The sequence below is a fragment of the Centruroides vittatus genome, unplaced genomic scaffold (assembly GCF_030686945.1).
Source record: "Centruroides vittatus isolate TY-2023 unplaced genomic scaffold, ASM3068694v2 contig_458, whole genome shotgun sequence".
Taxonomy (NCBI): Eukaryota; Metazoa; Arthropoda; class Arachnida; order Scorpiones; family Buthidae; genus Centruroides; species Centruroides vittatus.
In genome coordinates, this window is record NW_027122254.1 from 248070 (window position 1) to 260484 (window position 12415).

The 12415-nt window shown below is 28.6% G+C and overlaps 1 protein-coding gene across 6 annotated transcripts in view; it reads left to right on the forward strand.

The window, feature by feature from the left end:
- LOC136977394 (calcium/calmodulin-dependent protein kinase type II alpha chain-like) overlaps positions 1 to 12415 on the forward strand; it is a 196249-nt gene that overhangs the window by 69982 nt on the left and 113852 nt on the right. The window lies entirely within an intron of this gene.

The following is a 12415-nucleotide window of genomic DNA, read 5'->3' on the forward strand; positions in this document are numbered from 1 at the left end:
TACAAGGTGAGGTTTTTCTATAGATAACGAATGTTTTGATTTAAAAAATAATAATTGAATGATTGATGAAGTTTAAACTATTCGAGATCATTTCAGAAAGTAAAAAAAAAAAAAAAAAAAAATTATTAAAGGTCGTACAAAAGGTTTAAAATTATCTGAGATGCCTGCCAGTGACCGAGTGGATAAAACCACTTGATAATTGATCGGTTCTATCCTCATTACGTACAAACCCGAGCGGGTCAGCCATGCGAAGTTTTCCGGGTTTTCTCCACGTGTCGAATTAACATCTAAATAGGGCCCAGTTCCGCCTTAGAAAGTTCTTCCGGTGGGCACCCCCTTGGCAGATCGCCCACGCCGTATACCACGAAACCAAACCAAATTAGTATCTAACTTCAAATACATTAAACCGCTTCTGAAAGTGCAAATCTTTCTAATTAAATTAGCCAAATTTTGAATTTTATAGGGTTTGGAAGGCTTAAAAATTTTATCATCAGCCGTAATTGTTCCAGGGAAGACCAAAATATTCGAAAATCGGTCATTATTATTTCAGAATTGAAACGATAATGGCCGATTGTAAGGCTTTTAAGCTTTCGATCTAAAGCTGAAATTTGCCTTTAAATCTTCTAAAATATTCAAAATAAATTATAAATTTATAAAAAAAAAGTAGTCGCTAATTTCGAACGTCAATTATAATTTTGCGCTTGTTAGAGTTAAACGTAAAATCTTAGCCAGTTTGTTCATTAAAAAGGTGGCCGTGTTTTTAATTTTAAAAATAACTTAGTTAAGGAGGTATATTATTAATTATCCTCTCAGCAGATCTCCAGCCTTTGATACAGTAGCTGCGAATTGTCGCTGTGGTTCCTGTTAGAGCAGCGATTCTTCTATAACTTAAAAAAAATAAAATAAAATAAAAAAAAATTGGTTGCAGATTGAATTGCCAATTTAATTTACTTCCTTCTCTTCCTGTCTCTTCTCATCTGGAATTTTACTTCGCTTTCGGTTAAAAATTGCACAGCAATTAAACCCATCCGACATTTCGACATTGGCTGTAAGATTTACAAGTTATTTTAAGAATAGAAAATCAACTGCTAATGACAATTTTGTAGATCGCTGTTGAGATTTTTTGTTTGCTGCTTGTCCTTAATTTCATCGTTTTGTTAGGGATTTTTCTTCCTTTTTGGGTTATTTTAGGGCGCTTTAATTTTTCCGTTGTTTTTTATTTGAGTTAGTTTTTGGATTGCTTGAGATGTTCCTTTAAAAAAAATTTTTTTTTTATTATAATTTTTTTTTTGATTGGTATGGAAATTTTTGGTTGTTTAAATTTGTCATTTTATAGGAATTATTTCTACATTTTTGGGAGCGTTTACATTGTTTTAATGTCGTTTTGTTAGCGATTTTCTGCTCTTTTCCGATGCTTAACTTTAGTCTCTTTAACAAGGCTTCTTTCGAATATTTTTTAAAAATTTGGTCTTTGGGATTTTTCTGTCTTTTCTGGTTGTTATATATATTAATGGAAAAGTATGACAATCGGTCAGAAAATGACCTCACATTTTTAGACTGAAGGGACTTTGAAATTTCGAAAAATTTGGGGGTTTTCCTGTATGTGAATACATGTTTGGGAACTTTCATCTACTTTGCAGCTTTATAACTCCCTTGAGTTTTGTCAAAATCTTTTGAAATTTTGCGGGTTGTGTATTAGGGGTCGATGTTACTAAATTTTGGTGGTTAAAGATCGATGGGTGGGTGAGATAGAGGGGTGTCGCGTGTCTTATCTCGAGTAAGTTCAGACTTAATGAAGATTTTATCCTTTATTAGTATTTACGGTGTTTTTAAAAATAAAACTCGTCTCTTCTCTCAAAATTAAGCTTTTTGTTATTTTATAGTAATAAAAAAAACTTTATATTATTAACTAGCAGATAAGTCCGGCGTTGCCCAAGCAAAAAATAAGAACAACAAATATTAACAGGAAACTACGTAAAGAGTTTGACCTCAGCCTACCATTGTCGTTTATCGCGATACTCGGGTGGTACTGTACGAAATAGCACATTTTCTAATGTTAAATCTAAAGTACAGTATCATTCACAGCCGAATATCAAATGATAATCTGCCAACCAATCAAATTTCGCGAAAAATGGTCTAAATATTTAAACTCCGCTTTTCGCCCACGACTATAAATTGGATAGAGGACTTAAGATCTTAGATAAATAGGACTTAACAATTGGAGGGCTTATCACAACAAGGCCGACAAAAAGAAGGACTAGATCTTTAATAAAAAAGTTAGTCTTTAATTATCATATTCAAATTTAGGTACCTAAATTTACCTTACCTAAATTTAAATATGATTATTAAAGATTAATTTTTTTTATTAAAGATCTAGTCCTTCTTTCTGTCGGCCTTGTTGTGATAAGCCCTCCAATTGTTAAGTCCTATTTATTTAGGTTATCTAACTCTATCCAATATTTAAACTCGGCACCCTCGAAAACCCCATAAAAACCTATTTTGTGCAGACTGGTAACTTTATATTATATAATTTTCGTGAAAGCAACACCTTCGCAATCTACCAAGGGGAATGCCTTCCAGGAAGAGTTTTATGGGAAATTGGCCCCTATTTAGGTGTTACTAACTTGAAGAAACCAGGAAAACACGTGGCCAGCTCGTTGGCAATGCATGAACCCACAATCAAATACCAGTGTAACAATTTTGACTTCACACAGGTGAGTGCTATGTGCTGCTCATCAAAGTAATAATATAATATTTGTTTTTTAATTATATCATTTTTCGTACGAATTATATTTAGTTTATTATTTTTAAATTTTTCTGCCAGTAGATGGCGCTATATGTAAATTCAGATAATCCAATGTAGACAAAAATTAATTGATATACAGAAATCGAATAAGTATTTTGGGGTGGTATATGCGACGTTATCTAAGTTAGTAGTAAGTTAACGGAACTTCCGAGTTTCGTAGAAACTGGTCGAACGGCCTAGGAGTGTATAGTGAACAAACAAACATTCTCATTTATAGAAATAGATTAAAATCTAACAGATAGCGTCACACACACATCACAGTTTTAACTTTATTGTCGAGAAAGTTGCGCAAATCTACGTTGGATATTTTTGACTTGCATTGACAGTTTTATTTACCTTTAAATGTTTTGTTAACTATTGTTTTTATTTATTAATATTTTAGCCAATTTATATTTTGTCATTTTTAGGGATGTTTTAAACATTGGATAGGGATATTTCATTTGTTAATATTTTTAATTTAAAAATTTCATTAGTTTCATGTTAGGGATTTTTAGTCCAAAAAGTCTCATTTTTTAAAGATATTTTGAAGTAAAATAGAATAAACTAAATAACTTTAAACAAAAACACTTACTTATAAACATTTAAAGTTTTTTTTTAATCTTTAATTTAGATTTTTGATAGGAATTTTAAGATTTACATTCTTAATTTTATTATTTTCTTAATAATTTTTCTATCTTCTTAGTAGTAACATTTAATTCTTAATAATTTTATTGCATTTATGTTTTATTTAGATTTATTTAAGTTTATTTAAATCTTCAAATTAGTTAGTAAGGATTTTCATTCCTATAATTTATTTATTTTATTAAAATTAGGAAATTTTTTTAATATTAAACAGCTTCTAATATTTTTCTGTGTCAGTATTTGCATTTTTTTAAAGATCTTATTAATAAAATCGCATACAACATCTTACTTTTGACAAGGAAACTGTTTTTAATTGTAAACATTTTTGGCTTGTTTGACAAACCATCCTCAAGCATTGAATTACATTCTATCATTAGAATAGAAAGTTCTAATGGAATTTCGAACACAACAAATTCAAATATGAATAAAAGTACAAAACCAACCAAAAAACAAATAGTAATAAATGATGAAACATAAAATGTAAATTTAAATACAATAAATATATAAGAATTTACTAATAAACAATGAAAAGCCAAATATGAAAAAATCTTACAGAAAACATTACTTCTTTGACAGAAGGGCAATCTATAAATTGGTATGTCTTAGTTTTTTCTCAACAATGTATTTTTTGCTGATGGTAATCCTTCAGCATCCCTATACAGAAGCAGGATTATCCCGCTTCTGTGTATTTCTATCTTTTCGGTGTTCATCACTAATGACGGTGAATGCACTGGTTTTATGATGTCAGCCTACTCCCACTTTACAATTGAGCCTTTTACCTACTCCATGGTGGGCAATGCTGTGCAACACTGTCCTTTTTTGATGATGTATTTGTTCTTTAAGACATACTTTGAGATTTCTTTTTGTGAATCTAATGTATTGAACAAGCTGAAAACGTTTGCTATTAAAAACTGTTTTGGCAAAAATAAGGTGATGTATGTGCGATCAACGCCCGGTTTTCGATAAAGCTCTATATCAATTGATTCAAAGGTAAACGTTCTCCGTCACAATTTATTATTGTGTATAATGTAATTATACATCTTAATGTAATAATTATCCATAGATCTCGGCCTCTGGATAACACTAGCGATACCATATTGATATTTTAAGTTACTGCTGAGGATGTGTTTTCAGAGATTTTATTAATGTTTCTAATAAAGATTTTCTTATTTTATTAATGTATATTTTGCCTTAAATGTAATTATTTTATTATGGTTTTGGTATTGATTGATATTAAGTTTATCTGTGCATATCCATAGGATTTCCATAAGAATTTTTTTTTTATTCTGCCTTATGGACACTAAAAGAGCCTTTTTTAAAAGGCCCTTTTATTGTCCATAAGGCAGAATAAAAAGAAAAGGATTGACACTAAAAGGGCCCTTTTAAAAAGGATCATAGTTGGGCAGCTGGATGGTGATGGGAAACATATCCAAGATGAACCACTGAATAAAAAAATTCCTGGGGTTTTTGGTCTGTTTCAGATTTGTTTCTCAGAATGGTAGGCAGACACATTAACTATTTGGTCACCTGGTTGTCTCCATAAGAACTGTTCCATATGTATCCATCAAAAGGTTCTGATTCTATAGTGGAGCCTCCTATGGAGCCATTATGATATCAAAATTTGGTCCTCATCATAAAAGACAATCAGCCCCTTTTGAATTTCTGTCAAGTCCTTCGTTTTCCCATTTTCATAAACTTAAATGATCATACTGACCAACAGCATTCTTAAGTAGGATCTTATGAACGCATGGTAACTCACATGACTTGAGTGTTTCACATGTAAGCTGCAAAATTACATTTACTTAATATGCATGGAGGTTTCTAATTCATTGGCCAGTGAGTGTATAATAATAATTGTAATATATTATTTAGGACATTTTTTCAGATTGTTAAATGTAAATTTTAATATGCCTAACTTTAAAAGAAAAACATTTTTCTGTCTTCTCAGTAGTAACATTAAATTTTATGTAACAGAATTTATTTAAAGATGATTTTCTAATAAATACATTTTTAAAAATAATTCTAAACATAATGATTTTTAAAAAAATTTTTCAATAAAGTTTTTAAAGAAATTTTTTGTATTTTTAGAAAATTATAAATTGTTAAGAAATATTTTAAAAATGCTTTAATTGTTGATATAATTTTAAAATTTTTTGAATGTTTGTGTAGGAATTTTTAAAAAATATATAATTTTATTAATTACAGATATAATTTTCTTTGTTTTCTTTCTCTTTCCTCCTCTTCTACCTCTTTCTCTTCCTTTTCCTTTCTCTCCTATTTCTACTTTTCCATTTCTGTCTTGTCGTGTTTCTCATTTTCTACTCTACTTTTCATCATTTTTTTTTTATCTTTAAGTTAATATTAACATTTTTATAATAGAAATTTTTCATATAGAAATTTACTACGAATAATCCAAGAAACATTAAAATTAATTTTAAAGTAATTGTCATATAATTTATAATTCAGTTTAAAAAATTGTGAAAATAATCATTTTTAGAATTCAAAAATTAATAAATTGTTTTAAATATAATTGAAGAATTTTTATGCTTAGATTTAATTATTTTTTTAAACAAAATTCTAGAACTTTGTTTTTTATTTATGAAGTTTCTTTTTATATTATTTAAAAATTATTAAGAACATATTTCCTGAATAATTTAATGGATTTTGTTTTAAATTTAATAAATAAAAAGATTCTCTTAAAAATTAGAATCGAGGAAATTTTTTTTTGTTTCTTCATTCAGTTAAATGAGAAATATTTAATAGCTAAAGAAAAAAATAACTTTTAACTAGTAATCTAGATTTAATTTTATTTTTTAATTACCATAAAATAATTTTATTTTCTAACTTTAAGAATTTTTAGTGTAATTGTGATTTATACGTCTGCATATAAAATGTTTTAAATATAATCTAAAGATGCTTATTTGGATTTCATTTGAGGTTTTTTTTTCATTTTGAGTCTTGATTTTTTTTCAGATAATGTGTTGTTACAGATACATGTTTTGCAGAGGCAGAGGAGACTTTTTTCTTCATCTTATTAGAACTAAACTTAAGGAGAGGCCTTTTGTTAATTTAGATGTATAAAAAAGTCTAAAATACCATCTATTATCTGAAAGTTTACTACATAAATCAATAAGATTATTAATTAAAGTCTAGACTCCTGACTTTTTCAACACTGCTGATTTGAGGCCACCGACTAATACGTCGAAGAAGAAAATTTTATGCATAAATTTATTCCAACTTCTACTAACAATGATTTTGGGATTGTTGTGTTAGGATCACGGTTTTCTTCTCAAATAGATATTTAGTGTATAAATTAGGATTGATATTTTGCATGTTGGTCATTTATTAAGAAATTTCATCCACTTAATTAGTACACAAATGATTACACCTGCATTAAAAAAAAATTTATGATGAATTTACACATTAAAAAAATTTGTAGAAAAGACTAAAATGTCTTCACTTTTGCCAGGTTGAATCACCAGAAACAACAACCTTTCATTGCAGAGACAAACTTTTATTACAGGCTACACCTCAGCAAAAATATGCAAAACAGTTTAAAACAATGGTTTCCAAAGTGGGAGCTATCACCTCCTGTGGGTGGTGAGTAGATCTAGGGGGGCAAAAAGAAGCAAGTGGGCAGCAGGGGTGCTGGATTCAAGGTACTGAACAGTGACCATAGGCAAAGGTTGGGGTCACTGACAGCCTTTCCCTTTCCTCTGTTAAACGGGTAAGAAGAAACATTGCGTTTAGGGTTTTCAGATGTTGAGAACAATGTACAGTAGGAACATACAGTGTGAGGTTCATAGAAAAGTTTTCTTAAGAATATTTCCAAGCTTTTCTCACACAAGGGAAAATGGGTTGTGAGACGTTGGAGTATAGTTGGGGGGAATTGGGTATGACTTTATGGAACAAAGTGGGCAGTGGATTGAAAAAGTTTACCAGTGACAAATGAAGACATTTGGTTTTTTTCTATGAAGTTTTTTAATGTGTAAATTGTCAGTCATTTCTTAAAAAGAAATTCTCTATTTTTTATTTATAGGCCTGTCATTGGTGAACTTTTTAAACTGTTTTGCATATTTTTGTAGAGGCATAGCCTCTAATAAAAGGTCTCTGCAATGGAAGACTTTTGTTCCTGGTAATTCAAATGGCAAAAATGAAGACATTTTAGTTTTTTCTACAAACTTTTTAAATTTACATTTGCATTTTTACATGTAATATTTTCTATAAATCTGTTTATTTCTTACTAAAAAAATGCCAATGAGACTTTCATTTCATCTTCAGTTAACAATTAAGTTATCAAATAATATGCATGTGCAATGAGTCTTCACTTAGTGTTTTTGAAGAAAGCTAAATTACATTTATAATTATTGACAAGACTATGTCTTGTTTATAAAATCGTACTGCCTACTGTCTTATCAGCTTAGAGGTATGAAGGAGTACATGTCAGGAGTTGAAATTTGGCACAGAGTATTAGGTGCCCAAATCATTTACGCATAAAAAAAATCAGACTTGTAGGTAGTCAGGGGACCAAGAACCAAAATACAATAAAATACAAAATGGTGACACACTCTACAAATGCAAGATTTGCACATGCACTGTTCATTGGTAAGTTGGAAATACGAATATTGTGAAATCAAATTTTGACAAACACATGCGTTGGGAAGTTTGAAAAGCAAATGTTGCTAAATCGAATTTTGACAAATGAATTTTTGAAAAAAACCCATTTACCTGTCCCATGTTATTTTCCACATATTTCTGGTTGCCTCATGCTAACTTTGACTGATTGACCGGAGATATCTCTTTTCATCATTGTAACTTTTTGAAACTAGACTGTGTCCCCTTATAATTTTATATTAAAACTAACTTCCAAAATAGAATTATTTTTTATTTTTACATTTATTAATATATATAAGAAATTACACTCACGTGTTGTGGCAATACCATGTTGAATTATAAAATATAAATCAGTTCACAAGTACTTTCGATAACATACAGTTAGCATCTTCAGGTGATGGTGAATACATGAAAATGGCTGAATTTTTGAGGAAAAGCACTTCTGGAGTAAATGGTGCAGTTAGATGGAATGCCGATTTAAACCAAAATTTTTCTTGCAGTTCGAAAAAGTTTTGAATTGAAACTGAATAACATACAGATTCGCAAACAATGGTTGCTATGTGACGATGTAGCTCTAGAAATATAGATTGTGACATTTAAAAAGTGTGGTCCACATTTTAGGAATTTCTAGAGTTGTGGTATTACTTGGTGTTAGTGTCGAAATATACAGGTTTTCTCAAATAAAGAGTTCTTTTTGGTTGCTGCATCCCTTCAGTAGTTTCTGTTTATATATATATATATTGTTTGTGCAAAATAAAAAAATAATTGTGAACGATACAATAGCCACCATTATTTTTTTCAAAAATGGGAAATTTTTGCGTTGACAAAAATTCAACCTGGGGCATCATGCAACAGAGAGAAATTTCAGCATTCGGTAGGTTAATTTCAATGAAAATGCATCGTGGAAGACCTTGTGGTCGTGGCTGAGGCCAGTGAAGTTTGAATGATTGTGCTCAAAACCAGTGATACCAAAGATGATTGGAGAATGAGAACGAGACCTGCCGTGAGCATTGAAGTGATCCCACTTAGAACTGAGTTTCTGAGACACAGTCTTGTCCCAAATATGGCCTTGCCATTTTACTTGTTTACAATTTATCATTGTTTAATTTTCTTAATAAACAGTAATATTGATTCTGTGAGGTGGGAAGTAAATGCTGGGGAGGTTGCAAACACAATTCAATAAGAATAATAATAATTTATAAATTATATCCATTTTTATCATTTAGCATATGATAATATTTGTTTCATTTTATGTCATTTCACTTAATTTTTCAGTTTTGAAGAATCCGTTTGGGGGATGTTAAGTGAGGACAAAGCTGCAAGCAATTATGTACAGATGCTTATGAACTTGGTTAAACATTCATACTATTTCTATGTAAAAGTTTTATTTATATTTGAAAAATAATAATCAAATTTCATTGTAAGGTGAATTATGCCTCTTGTTTTTGGGTTAGATTTTGATTAAATTATTAATTTATTTTGGTCTAATGATAGGCATTTGTGTTAGCTTATATAAATATTACTCATTAAAAATTAATTGCTTTAATCATTTGAATCATATAGTAACTTGAGAAAATCAGCTTGCTAAAAATTTGGACTTTGGTTTTTATCATATAGTTTGGTTTTTATCATAGTTTTTATCATAAGGGTTGGACAAACCTTGTCACCAGAAGAGTCATATATTATCTATCAGAAATATAAGAGACTCATTCTGTATTGAAACTGTATTTTACATAATGGATATGTATTTTGACATATTTAATTATAATAATTAAATACACGGGAGTTGCAGTAATGGTCTAGAAGGGTAGCATGTTTGGCCACCGTGATTATATAGTTTTAATTTATAGTCAGAATCTTTTATAAAGAAAATTCCATGAAAGTTCATAAAGCTCTATGGAAATGTGTTAAATTGTTGATGGTTATTTTGTTTTCTTATTAAAATTACCATATTTATATTACAAATTTTCATAAATTATAACAGCAATTAAATTTTAGTTTTACCTCTTAGTGTTCTCTGAACAAAAAGAAATCTCTATACACATATCTTCTTTTGATTTGGAAATACCACAATTAAAATTGTTTATATTGTTATACTGTATTATAAAAGTGTACATCATTTTCTTATAAACTATTTAAATTAAGTATTTTCCTTAATAAATTTAAAAAGAATTTATTTTATAATTTTTATATTAATAATAATTAAAATTTTAATGAATCCAAAACCTTAAATAATTAAAAAATAAAATGACAATTATTAGATGTCAAATGAAATACTGATTAATCAAAATTTGGTTTATTTTTAAAATTATTTTTGACAAAAATTTTTTTTTATTAAGTGGAATATTTGTTTGATTTATTTTTATTGTCTGAAAATTTCACTTTTTTAGAATTTAATATTATTATAATTATTATTTAAATTTTTTCTAGGTGATTTTTCATTTGAAAAAGTTTGTAAGACATAATGGATATTTTTTTTAAGTAAATTTTTAAGTTAGCAGATGATTATCTGGCTTAATTATTAAACTGAAGCTTCTATGCAATAGATACATCTGATAAAAATAACTTCTTAACTGTCTGTATAATAAATTATCCTTTTCTTAAGGTGATTTGTCATATAAGTGCAAAGGAAATGTTTTTAAGGATAAGAAAATTTGAAACTTTAATCCATCCAAATCTCTTTTATTGCAGCAAATCTGAAAGAAATTATATTACGTTTGATCGCCAAAGAAATTAAATACTCCTGTTTTATGAAGAAGAGATGGAAGAGGAGAAGAGATTTATAAGAAATCTAATACCAGAATACTATAGTTGAGATTGCGGACTAATTGATGGCTGGTTTGGCAGGTCGTTCATCTTTCCAATTTTTTCTATGTCGACTGTAGTTTCTTCTGCTCCATAGATTTTTTGATGATCATAGTTGATAGTACACCTCTTAATTTTGCATTTTGGCCATTATATTGGATCATTACAAATGTTTTCGTTCATAATTAATGATTGTTGTTTACTTTCTTTTATTAGTTTTTTAATGCTTTTTTCCCACTCCATATTTTTCTGTCTTGTCCTCTATTAAAGAAAATATCCAATAGTTTTAATAATCTTTGAAAATACAGTTTTTAAATTGTAATTTATATTTTTTATACTTATTGATGTTTGAAAGGAGCTGATCTTAATTTATTTTTATTTTAATTAATGAGCAGTTTTAAAATCAGCATTTATTATTGTATTCTGTTCTCTGATTAGTTGATAAATGTATAAAATTTGGTATACAGTCAAACCTGTTTTTATGCGCTCTTTTTATGTGCGATTTTTTTTAATGCGAATTTTTAATTTGTGCGGTTTTTTTTGTGCGATTTTTTATTTGTGCGGTATAGTTGGCGACTAGTCTCGTGCGATTCGTCATGTCTCACGTTGACTTATCATAGCTAAATAAACTTATTATAGCATAAATGCACTTATTATAGTAATATTATTGCATGAATATGCGAAAAATGAAATAATTTACTTTTTAAGTCAACAAAACACCACCTGGACAAAAATATGTAAAACAGACGATAGATCAGACGATGCAGTCAAGTGCTGACATCTGTTGTCAATAAATTCTATTTCGTACGGTTTCGAGTTATTTTCTACGTGAGACTTTTTTTATGCGGTCCCTATTCACCGCATAAAAAAATATTTTTTTAATTGTGTTGCGAAAACTATTATTTATAGCCCCTCGTGAAGTTTCGTGCGATTTTTTTTTAATGCGTTTTTTTTTAATGCGATCCCTATCCCCCGCATAAAAACAGGTTTGACTGTATTTATTTTAAAGTTAGTTATTTAATGATGGTTATTAAATTTTTTTCTTACTCTTTCTATCTTGCAAACATTAAGATGATAATAGTCTTTAGGTTTGAATATACTAAACTGAATATTGTTTAATTAAAATAAACCTGGACAATGAATTAAATTCATGTAAAAAAGATATAAAAAAGTACACAGTTTTTTATAATTTGTCCATTTTTCACACCACAGGAACAAGAATTCTAGTTGGTGAAGTTGATCTTTTCTTATAGGATCTCTCATACTTCAACATTTAGAAACTGTGTAAAGACCTTCTTGCATGTTTAGACAAGAGAGAGCCTACAAAAGATTAAAGATCAACTTTATCAAGTAGAATTGTTTCTGTGGTATGAAAAGTGAATGTTATGAAAGACTTCGGGTTTTTTTTTACACACTTTATATTGTTTATTTAAAATTTTCTAATTTCTCTACAGACATAAAATATTACAGAAAGATTAAATTAATGTATAAATGTAAAGAAAATTAAATTTTATAAGTAATAAACAAAAAGTTTTATATTTGTGTATTTTGTTTATTGAATAATGTTTA